The sequence below is a fragment of the Macaca mulatta genome, chromosome 1 (assembly GCF_049350105.2).
Source record: "Macaca mulatta isolate MMU2019108-1 chromosome 1, T2T-MMU8v2.0, whole genome shotgun sequence".
NCBI classification, from domain to species: Eukaryota; Metazoa; Chordata; class Mammalia; order Primates; family Cercopithecidae; genus Macaca; species Macaca mulatta.
The window spans coordinates 86,510,712-86,537,500 of record NC_133406.1 but is presented as its reverse complement, the minus strand read 5'-3'; the positions used below and the strand labels follow the sequence as shown (position 1 = coordinate 86,537,500).

Below are 26,789 nucleotides of genomic sequence, written 5' to 3'. Positions count from 1 at the left end.
ACTCCATTTGGAAGAAAAAGAAAGAAGAAAAGAAAGAAAGAAAGAAAGAAAGAAAGAAAGAAAGAAAGAAAGAAAGAAAGAAAGAAAGAAAGAAAGAAAGAAAGAAAGAAAGAAAGAAAGAAAGAAAGAGAAAAAGAGGGAGAAAGAGAGAGAGAAAGAAACAAAAGAAAGAAAGAAGGAAAGAAAGAGAGAAAGAAGGGAAGAAAGAAGACAGAAAGAAAGAAAGAAATAGAAAGAAAGAGAGAGAGAACGAAAGAAAAAAGAAAGAAAGGGAGAAAGAGAGAAAGGAAAGAAAGAAGGAAAGAAATAAGTAAGAATGAAAGAGAGAAAGAAAAGAAAGAAAGAGAGAAAGAATGAAAAGAAAGAATTAAAGAAAGAAGAAAGAAAAAAGAGAGCAAGAAAAGAAAGAAGAAAAGAAAGAAAGAGAGGGAAAGACAGAAAGAAAAGAAAAATAAAGAAGGAAAGAATGAAGAAAGAAAGAAAGCCAGAAAGAAAAGAAAGGAAAAAGAAGGAAAGAGAGAGAAAGAAAGAATGAAAAGAAAGAAAGAGGGAAGCAAAGAAGAAAGAATGAAAGAAAGATGGAAAGAAAGAAAGAGAGAATGAAAGAAAAGAAAGAAAGAAAAAAGAGAGAGAGAGAAGGAAAGAAAGGAGGACAGAATAGAAAGAAAGACAAGAAAGAAAGCAAAAAAGCCTACAGCACCCGGTATCTCCCATCCAAGTACTAACCAGATCCTACCCTGCTTAGCTTCCAAGATCAGATGAGATCTGGCACATTCAGGGTGGTATGGTGGTAGACATCGTGGCACCGGGCGTGCCCACGGGGCCCGAGGCCTGGGTCTCTGGTATGTCCTCGGGACTGGAGTTTACAAGAAGTTGGTGGCAATGGGAATCCAGGTGCAAGGTGACTGTTTTCTTGGTGACTGCAGAATTAATGTCCTTCTCCTGGACAAAGCAGCCCATGCATTCTAGAGTGGAGGTCTTGGCTGGCATGTGTGGCACCCGCTGCCCCTGCCAGCCCCTTCCCCCAGTTTGGAAGGTTGCATCAGTGCCCGATATGTGGATTGGATCGCATGGGCATTCCGGTAGCGGGAAGGCACCGCGAATGGCTGGGAACCCACGCCTGTGCCTTTGTTGTCTGGCCCCCTCCTCTCCCAGGTTGGAGCCAGTCTCCTGGGAGGGCAGTGGTGAGGCAGAAGAAGTGGGATGCTGCTGCCTGGTGGTGTGTTGGTGCCAGATACCCAGGAGGAGGTTCCTGCCTGTGGCAGGGGAGTAGGCGGGTGATAAAGGGGGAGCAGAGTCAGGGGAGGTTGGGAAGCATGGTGACAGAAGGGGCAATTGAGGGAAAGGACAACACACAAAAGCCTATAGCAGGCAGGGAGTGGTGGATCATGCCTGTAATCCAGCACTTTGTGTGGCCGAGGGGGTGGGTCACTTAGTCAGGAGATCCAGAACAGCCAGTCTAACACGGTGAAACCACATCTCTACTAAAGCTACAAAATGAGCTGGGCATGGTGACCACGCCTGTAGTCCCAGCTGCTCGGGAGGCTTAGGCAGGAGAATGGCGTGAACCCCGGAGGAGGAGCTTGCAGTGAGCCGAGATCGCGCCACTGCCCTCCAGCCTGGGTGACAGAGGGAGACTCCGTCTGGAAGAAAAAGGCAGAAAGAAAGGCAGAAAGGCAGAAAGAAGAAAGAAAGAAAGAAAGAAAGAAAGAAAGAAAGAAAGAAAGAAAGAAAGAAAGAAAGAAAGAAAGAAAGAAAGAAAGAAAGAAAGAAAGAAAGAAAGAAAGAAAGAAGGAAGGAAGGAAGGAAGGAAGGAAGGAAGGAAGGAAGGAAGGAAGGAAGGAAGGAAGGAAGGAAGGAAGGAAGGAAGGAAGGAAGGAAGGAAGGAAGGAAGGAAGGAGGGAAGGAAGGAAGGAAGACAGAAAGAAAGAGAGGGAGGGAGGGAGGGAGGAAGTAAGACAGAGAGAAAGTGAGAAGGAAAGAAAGAAGAAAGAAAGAGAGAAAGAAGGAAAAGAAGGAAAGAAGGAAAAACAAAGAAGAAAGAGAAAGAAAGAAAACGAAGAAAGAAGAAAAGAAAGAAAGAAAGAGAAAGAAAAGGATGAAGGAAAGGATGAGAGACAGAAAGAAAAGAAAGAAACAAAGAATGACGGAAAGAAAGGAAGAGAGAAAAAGAATGAAAGAAAAGAAAGAAGAAACAAAGAGAAAGAGAGAAAGAAAAGAATACATAAGGAAAGAAAGAAAGAAAAAGAGAGAGAGAAAGAAAAAAGAAAGAAGGAAGAAAGAAAGAAAGATGGAAAGAAAGAGAGAAAGAAAGAAAAGAAAGAAAGAGAGAAGAGAGAGACAGAGAAGGAAAGAAAGGCAGGTAGAAAAGAAAGACAAGAAAGAAAACAAAAATGCCTACAGCACCCGGTGTTCCTAGGCTGTCTCCCATCCAAGTACTAACCAGGCCCCACACTGCTTAGCTTCTGAGATCAGGTGAGATCAGGCGGGGTCAGGGTGGTATGCCCCTAGATGCCGGCAGACGCACCTGGCTGCCCCAGGACCCCGGACCAGCCACGCCCACCAGCTTCCAGCTGTCCCTGTCAGCACGAGCTTCCACCCATCAGGCCCACTCCAAACAGGGAGTGCTCCAAGGCATCAGGGCCCAGGGCCCATGATCCTGGGACCCCGTCCAGTCCTCCACCCTGTCACGGAGGTATTCTTTTGGATCCCCGGCAGCTCAGGAGCTCCTGTGAGGCCACTTCTTGCCCCACCCAGCCAGAGCCATCAGGGCTGGCCAAGGGCGAACAGGTGGCTGAGCAGTGCATGGACGTTTTCTCACAATGCCAACACCACGCTCGTTTATCCCGACCAAGACCCGGCTGGTGGGCAAGAGGGCGTGAGATGTTGGGGGTCAGGGGATTGCCCTGCTTTGCCCCGGGCTGGCACTAGAGCCGGCAGCCTGATCTCTAGTGAGAGGGGCTGAGAGTAACCCAGACACACGCCAGCACCACTAGGAGCAAATCCACTGCCCCACACACAGACACACCTGGGCGCTCGCGTTCAGGAACCCACACACGCGTGCACGCACACACAGACACACAACACACACACACACATACACACACATGCATGCAAACACAAATGGCTTTAAAGAGAGCAAGGAAGTGATGGATGGACAGATTGAAACCGAAGGAGGGAGAGAGATATCTATCGAGAGAGACATGGGAAGGGGAGAGGGAAAGAGACAGACAGAGATTCAGAGAAAGACTGGGACAGAGAAGAGAGAGAGACAGCGACACAGAGGGAAGGTGACAGAAGTAGCAGGAGGTGAAGCTGCAAACCCAGAAGAGAGAGATGCAGGGAGCTGGAGAGCAAGAGCGATAGAGTCTTGGAGAGGGAGTGCCCTGCTCTGCTAGGCCAGGCACTTTTGAACAGACTGGGATAGGGTGGAGGGGGCTTGGGCTGGTCCAGAACAGGGTGACCAGGATGTCCATGCGAGAGGAGCAACAGAGCACTGAGACGGGTTTTGTCTTGGATTAATTACTTGCTTTGGAGGTGGTTTTCCTAGTCTCCTTCCTTTGCTGGCAGCTCCCTGTGCTGTTGTTGTGGTGTGGTGGGCCCCTTGATTTGCAGAGTGCACCCACTCATTTCTCGGGAGCCATGGAACCAGGCGTACCCACAGGGCCCAAGGCCTGGGTCTCTGGTTTGTTTCTCAGGACTAGAGTTTACATGAAGTTGGTGGCAATGTGAATCCAGGTGCACAGAGACTGTTCTCCTGGTGACTGACAGAGCAATGTCCTTCGACCAGATAAAGCAGGCCCTGCATTCTGGAGCGGAGGTCTTGCCTGGTGTGTGTGGCACCTGCTGCCCCTGCTGGCCCCTTTAACCTGATTGGAAGGTCACAGCGGGGTCTGATAGGTAGATTGAATCACCTAGGCATTCCGGGAGCGGGAAGACACCATGAACGGCAGGGAATCTGCGCCTGCGCCTTTGGGGTCCGGTCTGCTGCCCTTCCAGACTGGAGCTGGGCTCCTGGCAGAGCAGCAGCAAGGCAGAAGCATTGGGGTCCTGCAGCCCAGGGCTGCTTTGGTGGCGGACCCCCAGGAGGAGGTCCCAGGCTGCAGCGGGTGTGTAGGCGGGCGATAAAGTGGGAGCAGAGTCAGGGGAAGTTGGTAAGCATGCCAACAGTAGGGGTAAGACAGGCAGGGGGGAAGCCACAAAAGACTACAACAGGCCCGGCACAGTGAATCACACCTGTAATCCCAGTACTTTGGGAGGTTGAGGCAGTTGGATCACGAGGTCAGGTGATCCAGACCAGCCTGGCTAACATGGTGAAATGCCATCTCTACTAAAATTACAAAACATGAGCCAGGCGTGGTGGCAGATGCCTGCAGTCCCAGCTACTCGGGAGGCTGAGGCAGGAGAATGGCGGGAACCCGGGAGTCAGAACTTGCAGTGAGCCAAGAACAAGCCACTGCACTCCAGCCTGAGTGACAGAGTGAGACATTGTCTGGAAGAGAAAGAAAGAAAGAAAGAAAGAAAGAAAGAAAGAAAGAAAGAAAGAAAGAAAGAAAGAAAGAAAGAAAGAAAGAAAGAAAGAAAGAAAGAAAGAAAGAAAGAAAGAAAGAAAGAAAGAAAGAAAGAGAAAGAAAGGAAGGAAGGAAGGAAGGAAGAGAGAAGGGAAGAAAGGAAGGTAGAAAAGAAAGACAAGAAAGAAAGCAAAAAAGCCTGTAGCATCCGGTATTCCCAGGTGGTCTCCCATCCAAGTACTAACAAGACTCGACCCTGCTTAGCTTCTGAGATCAGATGAGATTGGGCACATTCAAAGTAGTATGGATGTAGACACCACAGAGGCCCTTGGCTGCCCTCAGAGCCGGGTCCAGCTATGCCTGCCGGCTTCCAGCCAGCACCGCCTGCCCGGGGCCTCCAGGCTGGTATTTGGACCCCTGAGGCACTCTCCCATGGCGTTCCCCCGACTTCCGAGCTCCCAAGCTCCCACGACGTCTGGCCAGATCAGAACAGGGAGCGCTCCAAGGCGTCAGGGCCCAGGGCCCATGATCCTGTGACCCAGTCTGGTCCTCTGCCCTGTCACAGAGATATTCTTTTGGATCCCTGGTGGCTCACAAGCTCCTGTGAGGCCCCCTCTTTCCTAACACAGATAGATCCGTCAGGGCTGGCCAATGCCAAATAGGCGGCCAAGCGGCATGTGGCCCTTTTCTCAAAATGACAACACCTGGGCCTGAGATTTGGAATCCGGCCCCCTGCCCTCACAGGCTGGAGCCGGGCTCCTGGCCTGGCGGTGGCTAGGTGGAATCGGTAGAATGCTGCTGCCTGGTGGTTCTTTGGTGGCACACCCCCAGAAGGAGTTCCCCAGGTGCATCGGGGGTTTAGGGGCATGATAAAGGGGGAGCAGAGTCAGGGGAGGTTGGGAAGCATGGGGATAGTAGGCAGAATGGAGGGAGGGGGTAAGCCACAAAAGCCTACTGCAGGCTGGGCACGGAGGATCCCGAATGTAATTCCAACACATTGGGAGGTCGAGGCATGTGGATCACAAGGTCAGGAGATCCAGACCAGCCTGGCTAACACAGTGAATCCCCATCTCTACTACAACTACAAAACATGAGCCCAGCGTGGGGGTGGGCACCTGTATTCCCAACTTCTCGGGAGGCTGAGGCAGGAGAATGGTGTGAATGCGTGAGGTGGAGCTTGCAGTGAGGGGAGATTGTGCGACTGCACTCCACCATGAGTGATAGAGCAAGTCTCCATCTGGAAGAAAAAGAAAGAAAGAAAGAAAGAAAGAAAGAAAGAAAGAAAGAAAGAAAGAAAGAAAGAAAGAAAGAAAGAAAGAAAGAAAGAAAGAAAGAAAGAAAGAAAGAAAGAAAGAAAGAAAGAAAGAAAGAGAAAAGTAAGAAAGAAGAAAGAAAAAGGAAATATAGATGGAAAGAAAAAAGAAAGAAACAAAGAAAGAGAGAGAGAAAGAAAGGAAAGAAAGAAGGAAAGAAAAAAGGAAAAAAGAAAGAGAGAAAGAAAGGAAAGAAAGGAGAGAGAGAGAATGAAAGAAAGGAATGTAGGAAAGAAAGGAATGTAGAAAAGAAAGAAAGACAAGAAAGAAAGCAAAAACCCTACAGTACCCAGTATTCCCACGCGGTCTCCCATCCAAGTACTAACCAGGCCCGACCCTGCTTAACTTCCGAGATCAGATGAGATCTCGCACGCTTCCAACCGACACCGCCACCCCCGGGCCTCTGGGCTCCTATTGGGACCCCTGAGCTACTCGCCTGCGGCCTTCCCCCAGCTCCTGAGCTCCCGAGCTTCCACCACGTCTGGGGGTCTCGGAACAGGAAGTGCTCCGAGGCGTCAGGGCCCAGGACTCATGATCCTGGGACCCCGTTCGGTCCTCTGCCCTATCGCAGAGGTATTCTCTTGGATCCCTGGAGGCTCAGGAGCTCCTGTGAGGACCCCTCTTGCCCCACCCACCCAGAGCCGTCAGGGCTGGACAAGGACGAACAGGCGGCAGAGTGGCACATGGACTTTTTCTCAAAATGCAAACACCCGGTCCTGCGACTTTGGGGTCTTGCCAAAGATTCCTGGCTCCTGGCGGGGCGGCGGCTAGGTGGAAGCAATGGAATGCTGCTGCCCAGTGGTACTTTTGTGGCGTACCCCCAGAGGGAGTTCCCCGGGTGTGTTGAGGGTGTAGGGTGCGAAAAAGGGGGAGCAGAGACAGGGGAGGTTGTTAAGCATGGCGACAGTAGGGGGAAGGGAGGGAATGGGGAAGCCACAAAACCCTACTGCAGGCCGGGCGGGGTGGATCATGAATACAATCCCAGCATATTGGGAGGCCCCGGCATGTGGATCACAAGGTCAGGAGATCCAGACCAGCCTGGCTTACACGATGAAACCCCGTCTCTAGTAAAACTACAAGACATGAGCTGGGTGTGGTGGTGGGAGCATGTGGTCCCAGCTTCTCAGGAGACTGAGGCAGGAGAATGGCATGAACCTGGGAGGCGGGGCTTGCAGTGAGATTAGATTACACTATTGCACTCCAGTCTGGGTGACAGAGAGGAACTCCATTTGGAAAAAAAGAAAGGAAGGAAGGAAGGAAGGAGGGAAGGAAGGAAGGAAGGAAGGAAGGAAGGAAGGAAGGAAGGAAGGAAGGAAGGAAGGAAGGAAGGAAGGGAGGGAGGGAGGGAGGGAGGGAGGGAGGGAGGGAGGGAGGGAGGGAGGGAGAGAGAGAGAGAGAGAGAGAGAAAGAAAGAAAGAAAGAAAGAAAGAAAGAAAGAAAGAAAGAAAGAAAAGAAAGAAAGAAAGAAAGAAAGAAAGAAAGAAAGAAAGAAAGAAAGAAAGAAAGAAAGAAAGAAAGAAAAGGAAGGAAGGAAGGAAGAGAAAGAAAAGAAAGAGAAAAAGAAAGAAAGAAAAGAAAGACAAAAGAAGGAAAGAAAGAAAGAAAGCAAACGAGAGAGAGAGAGAGAGAAGGGAAGAAAAGAAAGAAAGACAGGAAAGAAAGCAAAAAAGCCTACAGCACCCGGTATTCCCACATGGTCTCCCATTCAAGTACTAACCAGGTCTGACCCTACTTAGCTCCCGAGATCAGATGAGATCTGATCAGGGTGGCATGGTGGTGGACAGTGGCAGAGGTGCCTGGCTGCACCAAAAGCTTGGCCCAGCCATGCCCGCCACTTTCCAACCAGCACCATTGCCCCGGGGCTGCCGGGCTGGGATCGGGACCCCCGAGCTTCTCGCCCTCAGCCTTCCCCCTGACTCCTGAGCTCCCGAGCTTCCACCACATCACACTCGCTTGGAACAGGGAGTGCTCCAAGGCATCAGGGCCCAGAGCCACGATCCTGGGACCCTGTCCGCTCCTCCACCCTGTTGGGGATGTATTCTTTTGGGTCCCTGGCAGCTCAGGAGCTCCTGTGAGGCCCCCTCTTGCCGCACCCACCCAGAGCCGTCAGGGCTGGCCAAGGGCGAACAGCTGGCCCAGCCATGTGTAGCCTTTTTATCAAAACGCCCCCACCACAGTCGCTAGTCCCGACCAAGGCCCAGCCGGTGGGCAAGAGGGTGTGGTGGGTTGGGCATGGGGGTGGCCCTGCTTTGCTCCAGGCTGGCACATGAGCTGGCAGCCTGATCCCCGGCGAAAGGGGCTGAGAAAAACCCAGACACATCTCACCTCCAACAGGAACAAATACACAGCCCCACAATGAGACACACCTGGGTTCTTTCATGTGGGAAACCACACACGCGTGTACGCACACCCACAGACACACACACACAGATGAACGCACACACAAACGGCTTGAAGGAGAGCATAGAAGAGATGGATGGAGAGATTGAAACCGAGGGAGTGAGAGAGTCAGCGATCGAGCGAGACAAGGGAAGGGGAGAGGGAAAGAGACAGACAGAGAGGCAGAGAAATAGAGAGGGACAGAGAAAGAGATAGAGAAACCGACGGAAGGCAACAAAAGTAGCGCGAGGTGCAGGGACAAACCCAGAAGACAGAGGTGGCGGGAGCTAGAGAGCGAGAGCGATAGAGCTTTGGAGAGACACTGCCCTGATCCGGTAGGCAGGGCCCTTTTGAGTAGACTGGGATATGGTGGAGGGGGCTTGGACAAGGCCAGAACAGTGTGGCTATACCATCCATGCGAGAGGAGCACCGTGGAGCGTTGAGACTGGTTTTTTCTTGGATTAATTGTTTTCCTTGCATGTGGGTTTTGTAGGCTCGTTCTTTTGTTGGAACCTCCCTGTGCCCTTTGTGTGATGCAGTGGGCCCCCTGATTTGCAGAGTGTGCCCACCCATTTGGCGGGAGCTGTGGCAACCGGCGAGCCCACGGGGCCTGAGTCCTGGGTCTGTGGAGTGTCCTCAAACTGGAGTTTACATGAACATGGTGGCAATGGGAAGCTGGGTGCACAGGGACTGTTTTCCTGGTTCCTGGTGACACAATGTAATTCCCCCAGATAAGGCAGCCAAAGTGTACTGGAGCAGAGATGTTGGCTGGCACGTATGTCACCCGCTGCCCCTGCCTGCCCCTTTCCCTGGTTTGGAAAGTTCCAGAAGCACCCAAAGTGTGGATTGAATCGCCTGGGCATTGTGGGAGTGGGTAGGGACTGGGAAAGGCAGCTAACACATGCCTGCGCATTTGGGGTTGGGCCCCCTGCCATCACAGACTGGGGCTGGGATCCTGGCGAGGCAGAGGCGAGGTGGAAGAGGTGGAATGCAGCTGCCTGGTGGTGCTTTGGTGGGGGACCCCCAGGAGGCGATCCCCGACTGCTGTGGGGGTGTAGGCTGGCCATAAAACGGAAGCAGCATCAGGCTAGGTTGGGAAGCATGGCAGAAGTAGGGGGAAGGGAATGAGGGGGGAAGCCCCAAAAGCCTACAATCACAGCACTTTCAAGGGTCAAGGCATGCCTGTAATCACAGCACTTTCAAGGGTCAAGGCACGTGGATCACGAGGTCAGGAGATCCAGACCAGTTTGGCTAACACTGTGTAACCCTGTCTCTACTAAAACTACAAAACATGAGCCGGGTGTGGTGGCGGGCCTCTGTAGTCCCAGCTGCTCAGGAGGATGAGGCAGGTAATGGCATGTACAAGAAAGGCAGAACTTGAAGTAAGTCAAGACCGTGCCACTGCACTCCAGCCTGGGTGACAGAGTGAGACACCATTTGGAAGAGAGAGAGAGAGAGAGAGAGAGAGAGAGAGAGAGAGAGAGAGAGAGAGAGAGAGAGAGAGAGAGAGAGAAAGAAAGAAAGAGAAAAGAAAGAAGAAAGAAAGAGAGAAAGAAAAGAAAGAAAGAGAGTGAGAAAGACAGAATTAAAGAAAGAAGAAAGAGAGAGAGAAAGAAAAGAAAGGAGGATGGAAAGAAGAAAGAAAGAAAGAAAACAAAGAAAGGTGGAAAGAAAGAGAAATAATGAAAGAAAAGAAAGAAGAAAGAAGGAAAGAGAGAAAGGAAGACAAAAGAAAGAAAGAAAAAAGGAAAGAAAGAACGAAAGAAAGAAAGAGGAGAGAGAGAGAAGGGAAGAAACGAAGGTACAATAGAAAGAAAGACAAAAAAGAAAGAAAAAACACCTACAGCACCCGGAATTCCCAGGGGGTCTCCAATCCAAGTACTAACCAGGCCCGACACTGCTTAGCTTGTAAGATCAGACGAGATTGATCGTGTTCAGGGTGGTATGGCAGTAGACAGCAACAGAGGCGCCTGGCTGCCCCAAGAACCTGGCCCAGCCATGTCCGCCAGCTTCCAGCCGGCACTGCCATCCCGGGCCTGCTGGGCTCGTATTGGGATCCAGGAGCCACTCGCCCAGGCCCTTCTCCCAGCTCCCGAGCTCCCGAGTTTCCATCACGTTGGGCCCGTTCAAAATAGGGATCACTCCGAGGCGTCAGCACCCAGGGCCCACGATCCTGGGACCCTGTCCCCTCCTCCATCCTGTCGCACAGGTATTCTCTAGGATCCCTGGCCCCTCAGGAACTCCTGCGAATCCCCCTCTTGCTCCACCCACACAGAGCCGTCAGGGCTGACCATGGGTGAACAGCTGTTCCAGCCAGGTGTGGCCTTTTTCTCACAGCGCCCACACCATGGTAGCTTGTCCCGAGCAAAACCCGGCCGGTGGGCAAGAGGGCGTGGGGTGTTGGGGGTTGGGGGATGGCCCTGCTTTAACCCGGTCTGGCACTAGAGTCAGCAGCTAAGAAACCAGACACACCCCACCACCACCAGCAGCAAATCCATACCACCACAGACAGACACACCCGGGTGCACATGCATGGGAACCCACACACGTGTGTGTGCGCACACACACACACAGACACACACACACATGCACGCACACACAAACGGCTTGAAGGAGAGCAAGGAAGAGATGGATGGAGAGATTGAAACCGAGGGATTGAGAGAGACAGCCATTGAGAGAGACAGGGGAGGGGGAGTAGGAAAGAGACAAACAGAGAGACAGAGAAAGAGAGAGGAACAGAGAAAGACAGAGGGAAGGCAGCAGAAGTAGTTCGAGATGCAGGGGCAAACCCGGAAGAGAGAGGGCAAGGGAGCGAGAGAGCGAGGGCAATAGAGCCTTGGAGAGGGAGCATCCTGCTCTGGTAGGCAGGGCCCTTTTGAGCAGGCCAGGATAGGGTGGAGGGGGCATGGGGTGGGCCAGAACAGGATGACCAGGCCATCCATGCAAGAGGAGAAATGGAGCACTGAGATGGATTTTGTCTTGGATTAATTGTTTGATTTGGAGGTGGGTTTTGTAGGCTCCTTCCCATGTTGGCACCTCCCTGTGCTCTTGGTGCCATGTGGTGGGCCCCTTGATTTGCAGAGTGTCCCTGCCTGTTTGGCAGGAGCCATGGAGCCATGGAGGCCATGGGCGTGCCCAGGCAACCTGTGCCTGCACCTTTATGGTCCAGCCCCCTGCCCTCCCAGGATGAACCTGGGTTCCTGGTATGACGGTGGCGAGGTGGAAGTGCTGGGAGGCTGCTGCCTGGTTATGCTTTCGTAGTGGACCCCCAAGAGGACGTCCCCAGCTATGTCGGGGGTGTAGGTGGGCAATAAAGTGGGAGCAGAGTCCGGAGAGGTTGGGAAGCATGGCAACAGTAGGGGGAAGGGAGGGAGGTAGGAAGCCACAAAAGACTACAGCAGGAGAGGTGCGGTGGATCACGCCTGTAACCACAGCACGTTGGGATTCTGAGGAGGGTGGATGACGAGGTCAGGAGATCTAGACCAGCCTGGCTAACACCGTGAAACCCGGTCTCTACTAAAACTACAAAACATGAGGCCCGTGTGGGGGCGGGCACCTGTAGACCCCACTGCTCAGGAGGCTGATGCAGGAGAATGGCGTGAAAGCACGAGGCGGAGCTTGAAGTGAGCCGTGATCGTGCCACTGCACTCCACCCTGGGTGATAGAGAGAGATTCCATCTGGAAGAAAAAGAAGGAAGGAAGGAAGGAAGGAAGGAAGGAAGGAAGGAAGGAAGGAAGGAAGGAAGGAAGGAAGGAAGGAAGGAAGGAAGGAAGGGAGGGAGGGAGGGAGGGAGGGAGGGAGGGAAGGAAGGAAGGGAGAGAAAGAAAGAAAAGAAAGAAAGAAACAATGAAAGAAAGAAAGAGAGAGAGAGAAAGAAAGAAAACAAATAAGAAGAGAGAGAGAAGGGAAGAAAGGAAGGTAGAAAAGAAAGAAAGCAAAAAAGCCTACAGCACCCCATAGTCCCAGGTGGTCTCCCATCCAAGTACTACCCAGGCCCAACCCTGCTTAGCTTCCGAGAGCAGACGAGATCTCACGCATTCAGGGTGCTATGGCCATAGACACTGACAGAGGGACCTGGCTGCCACAAGAGCCCTTCCAAGCCATGCCAGCCAGCTTCCCGCCAGCAACGACAGCCCAGGGCCTCCAGGCTTGAATCGGGACATCCGAGCAGCTCACCCGTGGCCTTCTCCCAGCTCACGGGCTCCTGAGCTTCCACCTTGTCCAGCCCGCTTCGAACAGGGAGTGCTCCAATGCATCAGGGCCCAGGGCCCATGATCCTGGAACCCCGTCTGGTCCTCCGCCCTGTCACAGAGGTATTCTTTTGGATACCTGGTGGCTCAGGAGCTCCTGCAAGGCCCCCTCTTGCCCCACACAGCCAGAGCCGTCTGAGATGGCCAATAGCGAACAGCCAACACAGCATTGCGTGGCGTTTTCTCACAATGCCCCCAACACGGTCGCTTGTCCCGATGAAGACTCGGTCGGTGGGCAAGAGAGTGTGGGTTGTTGGGGGATGGGGGATGGCCCTGCTTTGGCCTGGGCTGGCACTAGAACTGGAAGCCTGATCTCTGGTGAGAGGGGCTGAGAGAAACCCAGACACACCCTACCGCCCCCAGGAGCAAATCCACAGCCCAACACAGAGACACACCTGGACGTTCGGGCACGGTAACACACAATTGTGCCCACGCACACAAACACACACACACACATGCACGCACCCACAAACAGTTTGAAGGAGAACAAGGAAGAGATGGATGGAGAGATTGAAAAAGAAAGAAAGATGGAAAGGAACAAGGAAAGAAAGAAAGAGAAAGAAGGAAAGAAAGAACGAAAGAGAAAGAAAGAAAGAAAGAAAGAAAGAAAGAAAGAAAGAAAGAAAGAAAGAAAGAAAGAAGAAAGAAAGAGAGAAAGAAAGAAAAGAAAGAAAGACAGAAAGAAGGAAGGAAGGAAAGAAAGAAGAGGGAGGGAGAGGAGAGAGAGGGAAGGGAAGAAAGGAAGGTAGAAAAGAAAGAAAGACAAAAAAGAAACCAAAAAAGCCTACAGCACTCGGTATTCCCAGCTGGTCTCCCATCCATGTACTAACCAGGCCCGACCGTGCTTAGCTTCCGAGATCAGACAAGATCAGTTGCGTTCAGGGTGGTATGGCCATAGACACAGAAAGAGGTGCCTGGTTGTCCCAAGAGCCTGGCCCAGCCATGCCCACTGGCTTCCAGCTGGCATCGCTAGCCCTAGGCCGCAAGGTTCGGATCGGAACCCATGAGACGCTCGCCCGCGGTCCTCCCCTGGCTCCCGAGCTCCTGAGCTTCCACCACATCAGGCCCGCTTGGAACAGAGAGTGTTCCGAGGAGTCAGGGCCCAGGGCCCACCATCATGGGACCCCGTCAGGTCCTCCACCCTGTCGCGGAAGTATTCTATTGGATCCCTGGCCAATCAGGAGCTCCTTCAAGGCCCCCTCTTGCCCCACCCACCCAGAGCCATCAAGGGTGGCCAAGTTCGAACAGCTGGCCCAGCCTCCCAGGGCTTTTCTCACAACGCCCCCAGCATGGTCGCTTGTTCCAACCAAGACCCAGTCGCTGGGCAAGACAGAGTTGGGGATTGTGGTTTCTGGCATGTTCCTACTTTGCCCTGGGCTGGCACTAGAGCTGGCAGCCTGACCTCTGGCTAGAGGGGCAGAGGGAAACCCAAACACACCCCACATCCACCAGGGGCAAATCCAGAGCCCCACACACAGACACACAAGGGACCTCGCACACGGGAACCCACACATGCAAGCACGCACGCACACAGACACACACACATACACATACACACACACACATGCACACCCACACAAGCGGCTTGAAGGAGAGCAAGGAAGAGATGGATGGGGAGATTGAAACTGAGGGAGGGAGACAGACAGCAATCGAGAGAGACAGGGGAAGGGGAGAGGGAAAGAGACAGACAGACAGAAAGTCAGAGAAAGAGAGAGGGACAGAGAAAGAGAGAGACAGAGAGACAGAGGGAAGGCGACAGAAGTAGCGCGAGATGCAAAGGCAATCCCAGAAGAGAGAGGGAGAGGGAGCTGGAGAGTGAGAGTGGTAGAGCCTTTGAGAGGGAGCACACAGTTCCGGTAGGCAAGACCCTTTTGAGCAGTCCTGGGTAGGGTGGAGGGGGCTTGGGGTGGGCCACAACAGGGTGGCCAGGTCGTCCATGCAAGAGGAGCAACGGAGCTCTGAGACGGGATTTGTCTTGGATTAATTGCTTGCTTTGGATTTGGGTATTGTAGGATCCTTCCTTTGTTGGCACCTCCCTGTGCTCTTGGTGTGGTGCGGTGGGCACCTTGATTTGCAGAGTGCGCCTGGCCATTTGGTGGGAGCCATGGAACCGGGCATGCCCACTGGGCCCGAGGCCTGCATCTCTGGTGTGTTCTCGGGACTGGAGTTTACACGATGTTGGTGGCAATGGGATTCTGGGTGCACAGGGACTGTATTACTGGTGCTGGCAAAGCAATGTACTTCTCCCAGATTATGCAGCCCCTGCATTCTGGAGCGGAGGTTATGGCCGGCATGTGTGGCACCCACAGCCCTTGCCCATCTTTTCCCCCAGTTTGCTAGGTTTCAGAGGCGCCCGATGAGTGGATTGAACCGCCTGGGAGTTCCAGGAGAGGGAAGGCATGGAGAACGGCAGGGAACTGGCGCCTGCGCTTTTGGGGTCTGGCCCCCTGCCCTCCTGGGCTGGAACCAGACTCCTGGCAGGGTGGCGGTGATGCAGAAGGGGTGGGATGCTGCTGCTCTGTGATGTTTTGTTGGCGGACACGAAGGAGGAGGTCCCCAGGTATGGCGGTAATTTAGGCAGGCGATAAAGGGGGAGCAGAGTCAGGGGAGGTTGGGAAGCATGGCAACAGTAGGGGGAAGGCTGAAAGGGAGGAAGCCACAAAAGGCTACAGCAGGTCAGGCACGGTGGATCACGCCTGTAATTCTAGCACTTTGGGAGGCCTAGGCAGGTGGATCACGAGGTCAGGAGGTCCAGACCAGCCAGGCTAACACGGTGAAACCCCATCTCTAACAAAACTACAAAATGTGAGCTGAGTGGGGTGGCAGTCGCCTCTAGTCCCAGCTGCTAGGGAGGCTGAGGCAGGTAAATGGTGTGAGCCGGGGATGCAAGCAGAGCTTGCAGTGAGCCAAGATTGGGCCACTCCACTCCAGACTGTGTGTCAGAGCGAGACTCCATCTGGAAGATAAAGAAAGACAGAAAGAGAGAAGGAAGGAAGAAAGGAAGGAAAGAAGGAAGGAAGGAAGGAAGGAAGGAAGGAAGGAAGGAAGGAAGGAAGGAAGGAAGGAAGCGAGGGAGGGAGAGAGAAAGAGAGAGAGAAAGAAAGAAAGAAGAAAGAGAGAAAGAAAAGAAAGAAGGAAAGAAGGAAAGCAAGAAGAAAAAATGAAAGAAAGAAGGAGAGAGAGAGAAAGAGAGAAAGAAGGAAAGAAAAAGAAAGAAAGAAGGAAAGAGAAGTAAGAAAGAAAGAAGAGAAAGAAAGAAAGAAAGAAAGAAAGAAAGAAAGAAAGAAAGAAAGAAAGAAAGAAAGAAAGAAAGAAAAAGAAAAGAAGGAAGGAAGGAAGGGAGAAAGAAAGGGAAGAAAAAGAAAAAAAGAAAGCAAAAAAGAAGACAGAGAGAGAGAAGGGAAGAGAGGAAGGTGGAAAATAAAGAAAGACAAGAAGGAAAGCAAAAAAGCCCACAGCACCCAGTATTCCCAGGCGGTCTCCCATCCAAGTACTCACCAGGCCCGATGTTGCTTAGCTTCTGAGATCAGATGAGATCTCATGTGTTCAGGGTGGTATGGCTGTAGATGCCAGCATAGGCGCCTGGCTGCCACAAGAGCCCAGCCCAGCCATGCTCGCCGGCTTCCAACTGATGCTGCCAGCCTGAGGACGCCAGGCTCGGATAGCGACCCCCGAGCCCCTGGCCCATGGCCTTCCCCCAGCTCCCGAGATTCAAAGGTTTCATCACGTTGGGTCCACTCAGAACAGGGAGTGCTCCAAGGCATCAGGGCCCAGGGCCAACGATCCTGGAACCCCATCTCATCCTCCGCCCTGTCGCGGAGATATTCTTTTGGATCTCTGTTTCTCAGGAAATCCTGCGAGGCCCCCTCTTGCCCCATGCAACCAGAGCCGTCAGTACTGGCCAAGATCGAAGAGCTGGCCCAGCCACGTGTGGCCTTTTTCTCACAATGCCCCAACCATGGTCACTTGTTCCGATCAAGAACCGCTGGTGGGCAAGAGGGCGTGGGTTGTTGGGGGTTGGGGAATGCTCTGCTTTGCCCCGGGCTGGCACTAGAGCTGGCAGCTTGATCCCCAGCGAGAGGGGTGAGAGAAACCCAAACACACCACACCACCACCAGGAGCAAATCCACAGCCCCACACACAGACACACCGGGGCACTCTTGCACGGCAACCCACACACACGCGAGTGCAGGCACACATACACACACACACGTACACACACATATATGCATGTACACACAAATGGCTTGAAGGAGAGCAAGGAAGTGATGGATGGAGAGATTGAAACTGAGGGAAAGAGAGAAACAGCAATTGAGAGAGACAGGGGAGGGTGAGAGGGAAAGAGACAGACAGAGATGCAGAGAAAGAGAGAGGGACAGAGAAAGAGAGAGAGACAGAGAGACAGAGGGAAGGCGACAGAAACATCGTGAGGTGCAGAGGCAAACCCAGTGAGGGGGTGGGAGCTAGAGAGCAACAGCGATAGAGCCTTGGAGAGAGAGTGCCCTGCGTCTTTAGGCAGGGCCCTTTTGAGCAGGCAGGGCCCTTTTGAGCAGGCAGGGCCCTTTTGAGCAGGCAGGGATAGGGTGGAGGGGGCTTGGGCTGGGCGAGAACAGGGTGGCCAGGCCATTCATGCGAGAGGAGCAACAGAGCGCTGTGACGGATTAATTTCTCTTGGATTAATTCCTTGCTTTGGAGGTGGTTTTATGTAGGTTCCTTCCTTTTTTGGCACCTCCATATGCTCCTGGTGTGATTTGGTGGGCCCCTTGATTGGCAGAGTGCGCCCGCCCATACGGTTGGAGACGTGGCAACGGGCGTGCCCACCGGTCCCAAGGACTGGGTCTGTGGAGTGTCCTCGGGAATGCAGTTTACATGAAAATAGTGGCAATGGGAATCCAGGTGTACAGGGACTCTTCCTCTTGGCTGGCAAAGCAACGTCCTTCCCCCAGATAAAGCAGCCCCTGCGTTCTGGAGCTGAGGTCTTGGCTGACATGTGTGGTACCTGCTGCCCCTGCCCACCCCTTCCCCCGGTTTGGAAGGTTGTGGCAGCACCCGTTGAGTGGATTGAATCGCCTGGTCATTCCCAGAGTGGGAAGGCACTGGGAACAGCAGGGAACCCATGCCTGCGCCTTTAGGTTTCAGCCCTCCACCCTTCTGGACTGGAGCCAGGCTCTTGGCAGTGCAGTGGTGAGGTAGAAGTGGTGGGATTCTGATGCCCGGAGGTGCTTTGGTGGCGGACCCCCAGGAGGAGGTCCCCGGCTGCAGCAGGGGTCTAGGCAGGTGACAAAGGGGGAGGAGAGTCCGGGGAGGTTGGGAAGCAGGGTGACAGTAGGGGCAGTTGAGGGAGGGGCCAAGCCACAAAAGCCTACCGCAGGCCAGGCGTGGTGGATCATGCCTGTAATCCCAGCACTGTGGGAGGCCAAGCCAGGTGGAACACGATGTCAGGAGATCCAGACCAAAATCCAAAATGACTAACACGTTGAAATCCCACCTCTATTAAAACTACAAAACATGAGCCGGGTGTGATGGCGGACAACTGTAGTCATAGCTGCTCGGGAGGCTGAGGCAGGAGAATGGCGTGAACACAGGAGGCGGAGCTTGCAGTGAGCCGAGATCGCGCCATACTACGACAGCCTGGGTGACAGACTGAGACTCCATCTGTAACAAAAAGAGAGATAGGAAGAAAGAAAGAAAGAAAGAAAGAAAGAAAGAAAGAAAGAAAGAAAGAAAGAAAGAAAGAAAGAAAGAAAGAAAGAAAGAAAGAAAGAAAGAAAGAAAGAAAGAAAGAAAGAAAGAAAGAAAGAAAGAAAGAAAGAAAGAAAGAAAGAAAGAAAGAAAGAGAGAGAGAGAGAAAGAAGGAAGGAAGGAAGGAAGGAAGGAAGGAAGGAAGGAAGGAAGGAAGGAAGGAAGGAAGGAAGGAGAAGAAATGGAAGAAAGAAAGATAGCCTGAAGAAAGAAAGAAAGAAAGAGAAGAAAAGAAATGGAAGAAAGAAGGATAGCAAGAAGAAAGAAAGAAAGAAAGAAAGAAAGAAAGAAAGAAAGAAAGAAAGAAAGAAAGAAAGAAAGAAAGAGAAAGAAAGGGAGAGAGAGAGTAAGAAAGAAAGATAAGTAAGAACTACAGAAAGAAGAAGAAAAGAAAGATAGAGACATAGATAAGGATAGAAAGAAAGAAATGGAGAGAGAGAAAGAAAGAAAAGAAAGTAAGAAGGAAAGAAAGAAGAAAGAAAGAGAGGGAACGAAAGAAAGAAGGAAAGAAAGAGAAAGAAATAAAGAGACAGAAAGAAAGAAGAAAAGGAGGAAGGAAAGGAGAAAGAAAGAGAGAAAGAAAAAAGAAAGAAAGAGAGGGAGAATGAAAGAAAAGAAAGAAAGAAGGAATTAGAGAAGAAAGAAAAACGAGAGAAAGAAAAGAAAGAAAGAAGAAAAGAAAGAGAGAAAGAAGGAACAAAAAAGAAAAGAAAGAAAGAAGGAAAGAAAGAAGAAAGAGAGACAAAGAAAAAGAAGGAAAGAAAGAGAGAGAGAAAGAATGAAAAGAAAGGGGGTAACAAAGAGGAAAGAAAGAAAGAAAGAAGGAAAGAAAGAAAGAGAGAAAGAAATAAAAGAAAGAAAAAAGAAACAAAGAAAGAAAGAAAGAAGAGAGTGAGAAGGGAGGAAAGGAAGGTAGAAAAGAAAGAATGACCAGAAAGCAAAAAAAGCTACAGCACCTGGTATTCCCAGGTGGTCTCCCATCCAAGTACTAACCAGGCCCAACCTTGCATAATTTCTGAGATCAGACCAGATCGGGCGCATTCAGGGTGGTATGGCCGTAAACGGCAGCAGAGGCACCTGGCTGCCCCAAGAGTCCAGCTCAGCCATGCCCACCGGCTTCCAATCGGTACCACCAGCCCAGGGCCACCAGGTTTGGATATGGACCCACTAGCCGCTCTCCCGCAGCCTTCCCCCAGCTCACAAGCTCCCAAGCTCCCGAGTTTCCACCACGTCGGGCCTGCATGGAACAGGGAGTGCATCAGGGCCCAGGGCTCACAATCCTGGGAACCCGTCTGGTCCTCTGCCCTGTCTAGGAGGTATTCTTTAGATCCATGGCCGCTCAGTAGCTCATGCAAGGCCCCCTCTTGCCCCATCCACGCACAGCCGTCAGGGCTGGTCAAGGGCGAACATCCACCCCAGCCAAGCTTGCAGTTTTTCTCAGAATGTCCCTACCACGGTGGCTTGTCGCGACCCAGTCCCGGTCTGTGGGCAAGAGGGCGTAGGGGTTTGGGAGATGGGGGATGGCCCTGGTTTTCCTCAGGCTGGAACTGGAACCGGCAGACTGATGTCCAGCGAGAGGGCCTGAGAGAAACCCAGACACACCACACCACCATTAGGAACAAATCCACAGGCCCACACACAGACACACCCCAGGCGCTCGGGCACGGGAACCTACACACACATGCATCCACACAGACACACACACACACACACACATGCACACACACACAAACAGCTTGAAGGAGACCAAGGAAGAGATGGATGAAGAGATTGAAACTGAGGAAGGGAGAGAGACAGCGATCGAGAGAGATAGGAGGGGGGCAGGGAAAGAGACAGAGAGGCAGTGAAAGAGAGAGGGACAGAGAGAGAGAGAGAGACAGAGACACAGAGGGAAGGCAACAGAAGTAGCATGATGTACAGGGGCAAACTCAGAAGAGAGAGGGGGAGGGAGGTAGAGAGCAAGAGCGAATAGAGCCCTGTAGAGCCCTTTTGATCAACCCGGGATAGGGTGGAGGGGGCTTGGGCTGGGCCAGAACAGCTTGGCCAGACCGTCCATGTGAGGGGAGAAACCAAGCACTGAGACAGATTTTGTCTTGGATTGATTGCTTGCTTTGGAGGTGGGTTTCATAGGCTCATTCTTTGTAGGCATATTCCTCTGCTATTGGTGCGGTGCTGTGGCCTCTGCACCGCAACAATAGCACTTGATTTGCAGAGTGTGCCAGCGGGAGAGGAGGGACTGGGCGTGCCCACAGGGCCCGAGGACTGAGTCTCTGGCGTGTTCTCGGGACTGGAGTTTACAAGAAGTTGGTGGCAATGGGAATCCAGGTGCAAAGGGACTGTTTTCCTGGTGGCTAGCGATGCAATGTCCTTCCCCCGGATAAAGCAGCCCCTGCGTTCTGGAGCAGAAGTCTTGGCTGGCGTGTGTGACACCCGCTGCCCCTGCTCGTCCCTTCCCCCAATTTGGAAGGTTGCCATGGCGCCCGATGTGTGGATGGAATTGCATGGGTATTCTGGCAGTGTAACCCGCGTCTGCGCCTTTTGGGTCCGGCCCCCTGACCTCCCGGGCTGGAGCCGGGCTCCTGGCAGGGCAGTGGTGAGGCGGAAACAGTAGGATGCTGCTGCCCGGTGATGCTTTGGTGGCGGACCCCCAGGACGAGGTCTCCGGCTGCAGCAGGGGAGTAGGCAGGCGAAAAGGGGGAGCAGGGTCAGGGGAGGTTGGGAAGCATGGGGACAGTAGGGGCAATTGAGGGAGGCAGCAAGCCACAAAAGCCTACAGCAGGCCAGGCATGGTGGATCATGTATGTAAACCCAGCACTGTTGGGGCCCGGAGGGGTGGATCACGATGGCAGGAGATCCAGATCAGCCTGGCTAATATGGTGAAATCCCATCTCTACTAAAACTACAGAACATGAGCCCGGCATGCAGGCGGGCTCCTGTAGTCCCAGCTGCTCAGGAGACTGAGGCAAGAAAATGGCGTGAACCCGGGAGGTGGAGCTTGCAGTGAGATGAGATCACGCCATGGCACTCCAGCCTGGGTGACAGAGCGAGACTCCGTTTGGAAGAAAACAAAAGAAAGAAAGAAGAAAAGGAAGGAAGGAAGGAAGGAAGGAAGGAAGGAAGGAAGGAAGGAAGGAAGGAAGGAAGGAAAGAATAAAGAAAGAAAGAAAGAAAGAGAAAGAAAGAAAAAGAAAGAAGGAAAGAAAGAAAGAAAGAATAAAAGAAAGAAAGAAAGCAAAAAATAAGAGAGAGAGAGAGAGATAAGGGTAGAAAGGAAGATAGAAAGAAAGAGAGACAAGAAAGAAAGCCAAAAAGCCAATAGCATCCGGTATTCCCACACGGTCTCCCAACCGAGTACTAACCAGGCCTGACCCTGCTTAACTTCTGAGATTGGAGGAGATCAGACTGCTGTCTTCCAGCCGGCACCACCAGCCCGGGGCCGCCGGGCTCGTATCAGGTTCCCCGGGGCCACTCGCTCTCAGCCTTACCCGACTCCTCATCCACCGAGCATCCTCTGCGTCCGGCCTGCTCGGAGCATTGAGTGCTCTGAGGCATCAGGGCCCAGGGCCCACTATCCTGGGACACCATCCAGTCCTCCGTCCTGTCGTGGAGATATTCTTTTGGATCACTGGCTGCTCAGGAGCTCCTGTGAGGACCCCTCTTGCCCCACCCACCCAGAGCCGCCTGAGCTGGCCAAGGGTGAACATCCGGACCAGCAACTCTTGGCCCTTTTCTCGCAACGCCCCAACCACGGTGGCTTGTCCCGAACAAGACCTTGCCAGTGGGCAAGAGGGTGTGGGGGGTTGGGGGTTGGGAGATGGCCCTGCTTTGCCCAGAGCTGGCACTAGAGCCGGCAGTGTGATCCCCAGCGAGTGGGGATCAGAGAAACCCAGACACACCCCACCACCACCACGAGCAAATCCACAGCCCCACACACAGACACTCCTGGGTAATCGTGCACGGGAACCCACACACACGCGCGCGCACACACACAGACACACATACACACACACAAACACACACACACCTATGCATACACACACAACCAGCTTGGTGGAGAGCAAGGAAGAGATGGATGGAGAGATTGAAACCTAGGGAGGCAGAGAGACAGCGATCGAGAGAGACAGGGGTGGGGGAGAGGGAAACAGAAAGACAGAGATGCAGAGAAAGAGAGAGGGACAGCCAAAGAGAGAGAGACAGAGAGACAGAGGGAAGGTGACAGAAGTAGCAAGCGGGGCAGGGGCAAACCCAGAAGAGAGGGGGAGGGAGCCAGAGAGCGAGAGTGATAGTGCCTTGGAGTGGGAGCGCCCAGCTCCGGTAAGCGGGGCCTTTTTGAGCAGGCCTGGTCAGGGTGGAGGGAGCTCGGGCTGGACTAGTACAGGGTGGCAAGGCCTTCCATGCGAAAGGAGCAACGGAGCACTCAGACGCGATTTGTCTTGGATTAATTGCTTGCTTTGGAGGTGGGTTTCGTAGGCTCCTTCCTTTGTTGGCATCTCCCTGTTCTCTTGGTGCGATGTGGTGGTCCCCTTGATTTGTAGATTGCGCCTGCCCATTTGGCAGAATTAATGGCAATGGGGGTGCCCAAGGAGCCCGTGGCCTGAGTCTCTGGTGTGTCCTCAGGACTGGAGTTCACACAAAGTTTGTGGTAATGGGAATCTGGGTAGACGGGGACTGCCTTCCTGGTGCCTGGCATAGCAATGTCCTTCCCCCGGATAAAGCAGCCCCTGCGTCCTTAAGTGGAGGCCTTGGCTGCGTGTCTAGTACCTGCTGCCCCTGCCCGCCCCTTCCCCCATTTGGAAGCTTGCAGCAGCGCCCGATGAGTGGATTGAATCCCCTGGGCGATCCCGGAGTGGGAAGACATTGTGAACAGCAGGGAATCCATGCCTGCGCCTTTGGGGTCCGGCCCCCTGCCCTCCCGGGCTGAAGCCTGGCTCCTAGCAAGGTGGTGGCGAGGAGGAAACAGTGGGATGCTGCTTTCTGGTGGTGCTTTGGTGGCGGACCCACAGGAGGAGGTCCCCAGCTGAGGCGGGGGTGTAGGCGAGTGAAAAGGGGGAGCAGAGTCAGGGGAGGTTGGGAAGCATGGCGACAGTAGGGGGAAGGGAGGGAGAGGGCAAGCCACAAAAGCCTACAGCAGGCAGGGCACAGTGGATCACGCCTGTATTCCCAGCACTTTGAGAGGCCGAGGCATTGGGATCACGAAGTCAGGAGATCCAGACCAGCCTGGCTTACACAGTGAAAACCCATCTCTAGTACAACAAAACATGAGCCAGGGATTGTGGCAGGTGCCTGGAGTCCCAGCCGCTCAGGAGGCTGAGGAAGGGGAATGGCGTGAACCCGGGAGGCAGTGCTTAAAGTGTGCCGAGATCGCGCCACTGCACTCCAGCCTGGGTGACAGAGAAAGACTCCGTCTGGAAGAAAAAGACAGACAGACAGAGAGAGAGAGAGAGAGAGAGAGAGAGAGAGAGAGAGAGAGAAAGAAAGAAAGAAAGAAAGAAAGAAAGAAAGAAAGAAAGAAAGAAAGAAAGAAAGAAAGAAAGAAAGAAAGAAAGAAAGAAAGAAGAGAGAGAAAGAAAGGAAGAAAGGAAGAAAGGAAGGTAGAAAAGAAAGAAAGCAGAAAAGCCTACAGGACCTGGTATTTCCAGAGGGTCTCCCATTCAAGTACTAACCAGGCCTGACCCCGCTTAGCTTCTGAGATCAGGTGCGTTCAGGGTGGTATGGTGGTAGATGCCTGCAGAGGCGACTGGCTGCCCCAAGAGCTCGGCCCAGCCATGCCCGCTGGACTCCAGCCAGCACCGTCAGCCCAGGGCCGCCGAGCTGGGATCGGGACCCCCGAGCTCCTTGCCTGCAGCCTTCCCCCGAGTTTCCGAGTTTCTGAGTTTCCCCCGAGCTCCCGAGTTTCCACCATGTCGCATCCGCTCGGATCAGGGAGTGCTCTGAGGCGTCAAGACCCAGGGCCCACGATCCTGGGACCCTGTCTGGTCCTCTACCCTGTCGGGGAGGTATTCTATTGGTACCTGGCTGCTCAGGAGCTCCTGTGAGGCCCCCTATTGCCTCACCCATACAGAGTCATCAGGGCTGGCCCAGACGCACGTGGCCTTTTTATCACAATGTCTCCATCACAGTTGCTTGTCCCGACCAAGGCCCGGATGGTGAGCAAGAGGGTGTGGGGTGTTGGGGATGGGGAATAGCCCTGCTTTGCACCAGGCTGGCACCTGAGCTGGCAGCCTGATCCCCGGTGAGCAGGACTGAGAGAAACCCAGACACATCCCACCACCACCAGGAGCAAATCCACAGCCACACACACAAACACACCTGGGTGCTCGTGCACGGGAACCCACACACAAGCGTGCGTGCACACACAGACACACACAGACACACACACAGATGCACACATACACAAATGGCTTGAAGGAGAGCAAGGAAGAGATGGATGGAGAGATTGAAATCGAGCGAGGGAGACAGTGATCGAGAGAGAGAGGGGAGGGTGAGAGGGAAAGAGGCTGACAGAGAAGCAGAGAAAGAGAGAGGAATAGAGAAAGAGAGAGAGACAGAGACAGAGGGAAGGCGACAGAAATATTGAGAGGTGCAGGGGCAAACCCAGAAGAGAGAGGGGGAGGGAGCTAGAGACTGAGAGCTATAGAGCCTTGGAGAGACACTGCCCTGCTCCGGTAGGCAGGGCCCTTTTGAGCAGGCCAGGATAGGGTGAAGGGGGCTTGAGCTGGGCCAGAACAGGGTGGCCAAGCCACCCATGGGTGACGAGCAACGCAGCGCTGAGATGGGATTTGTCTTGGATTAATTACTTGCTTTGAATTTCGGTATCGTAGGCCCCTTCCTTTGCTGGCACCTCCCTGTGCTTTTGGTGCGGTGCGGTTGTCCCCTTCATTTGTAGATTGCGCCCATCCGTTTGGCGGGATTCATGGCAATGGGCGTGCCCACGGAGCCCAAGACCTGGGTATCTGGTGTGTCCTCGTAACTGGAGTTTACACGAAGATGGTGGCAATGGGAATCTGGATGCACAGGGACTGCTTTACTATTGCCTGGCAAAGCAATGTCCTTCTTCCAGATAAAGCAGCCCCTGCATTCTGGAGCCGAGGTCCTGGCTGGCATGTGTGGTGCCCGCTGCCCCTACCCGCCCCTTCCCCCAGTTTGGAAGGTTTCAGGGGCACCCAATGAGTGGATTGAACTGCCTGGGAGTTCCGGGAGAGGGAAGGCACTGAGAACGGCATGGAACCCGGGCCTGCTGTTTTGGGGTCCGGCCCCCTGCCCTCCTGGAATGGAGCCAGGCTACTGGCGGGGTGGTAGCCAGGCAGAAGCGGTGGGATGTTGCTGCCCTGTGGTGTTTTGATGGCGGATCCCCAGGATGAGGTCCACGGCTGTGGCTGTGGCTTAGGCAGGCGATAAAGGGGGAGCAGAGTCAGGGGAGGTTGGGAAGCATGGTGACAGTAGGGGGAAGTGTGGGGGAGGGGAATCCACAAAAGCTTACAGAAAGCAGGTCATGGTTGATAACGCCTGTAATCCCAGCACTTTCGGAGGCCGAGGCGGTTGGATCACAAGGTCAAGAGATCCGGACAAGGCCAGCTAACACAATGAAACCCCGTCTCTAATAAAACTACAAAACATGGGCCGGACAGGGTGGCGGATGCCTGTAGTCCCAGCTGCTTGGGAGGCTGAGGCAGGTGAATAGCGTGAACTGGGGAAGTGGAGCTTGCAGTGAGCCGAGATTGGGCCACGGCACTCCAGCCTGGGTGTCAGAGTGAAACTCCGTCTGGAAGATAAAGAAAGACAGACAGACAGAGAGAGAGAGAGAGAGAGAGAGAGAGAGAAAGAAAGAAAGAAAGAAAGAAAGAGAGAAAGAGAGAAAAAAAGAGAGAGAAAAAGAGAAAGAAAGAAAGAAAGAAAGAAAGAAAGAAAGAAAGAAAGAAAGAAAGAAAGAAAGAAAGAAACAAAGAAACAAAGAAAGAAACAAAGAAACAAAGAAACAAAGAAAGAAAGAAGAGAGAGAAGGGAAGAAAGGAAGGTAGAAAAGAAAGAAAGACAAGAAGGAAAGCCAAAAACCTACAGCACCCGGTATTCTCAGGCAGTCTCCCATCCAAGTACTAAACAAGCCCGACACTGCTTAGCTTCACTAGAACAGACGAGATCTGTCCCGTTCGGGGTGGTATGGCCGTAGACACCAGCAGAGGTGCCTCTGGGCTCGTATCGGGACCCCAGAGCAGCTCGCCCATGGCCTTTCCCAGTCTCCTGAGCTGCCGAGGCTCCACCACGTCGGACCCGCTATGAACAGGGAGTGCTCCGAGGCGTCAGGGCTCAGGGCCCATGATCCTGGAACCCCACCCAGTCCTCCGCCATGTCTCGGAGGTACTTTTTGCATCCCTGGTGGCTCAGGAGCTCCTGTGAGGCCCCTTCTTGCCCCACCCAGCCAGAGCCGTCTGAGCTGGCCAAGGGCAAACAGCCAGACCAGCCGATCCTAGCCCTTTTCTCACAACACCCCCTCCACGGTGGCTTGTCCCGACCAAGACCCAGCTGGAGGGCGAGAGGATGTTGGGGTTTGGGGGTTGGGAGATGGCCCTGCTTTGCCCGGAGCTGGCAGTTGTGA

General features: G+C 53.2%; 7 pseudogenes; all 7 read right to left on the bottom strand.

The window, feature by feature from the left end:
• Positions 1 to 2,394: 2,394 nt before the first annotated feature.
• On the bottom strand, positions 2,395 to 2,513 carry LOC114675531 (5S ribosomal RNA; annotated as a pseudogene).
• A 2,194-nt stretch (positions 2,514 to 4,707) lies between these two features.
• On the bottom strand, positions 4,708 to 4,826 carry LOC144338882 (5S ribosomal RNA; annotated as a pseudogene).
• A 5,214-nt stretch (positions 4,827 to 10,040) lies between these two features.
• LOC144338854 (5S ribosomal RNA) lies at positions 10,041 to 10,159 on the bottom strand (annotated as a pseudogene).
• A 1,986-nt stretch (positions 10,160 to 12,145) lies between these two features.
• LOC144338849 (5S ribosomal RNA) lies at positions 12,146 to 12,264 on the bottom strand (annotated as a pseudogene).
• A 971-nt stretch (positions 12,265 to 13,235) lies between these two features.
• Positions 13,236 to 13,354, bottom strand: LOC144338827 (5S ribosomal RNA; annotated as a pseudogene).
• Positions 13,355 to 15,903: 2,549 nt separating this feature from the next.
• Positions 15,904 to 16,022, bottom strand: LOC144338850 (5S ribosomal RNA; annotated as a pseudogene).
• Positions 16,023 to 19,140: 3,118 nt separating this feature from the next.
• Positions 19,141 to 19,259, bottom strand: LOC144338824 (5S ribosomal RNA; annotated as a pseudogene).
• Between the last annotated feature and the right edge of the window lie 7,530 nt (positions 19,260 to 26,789).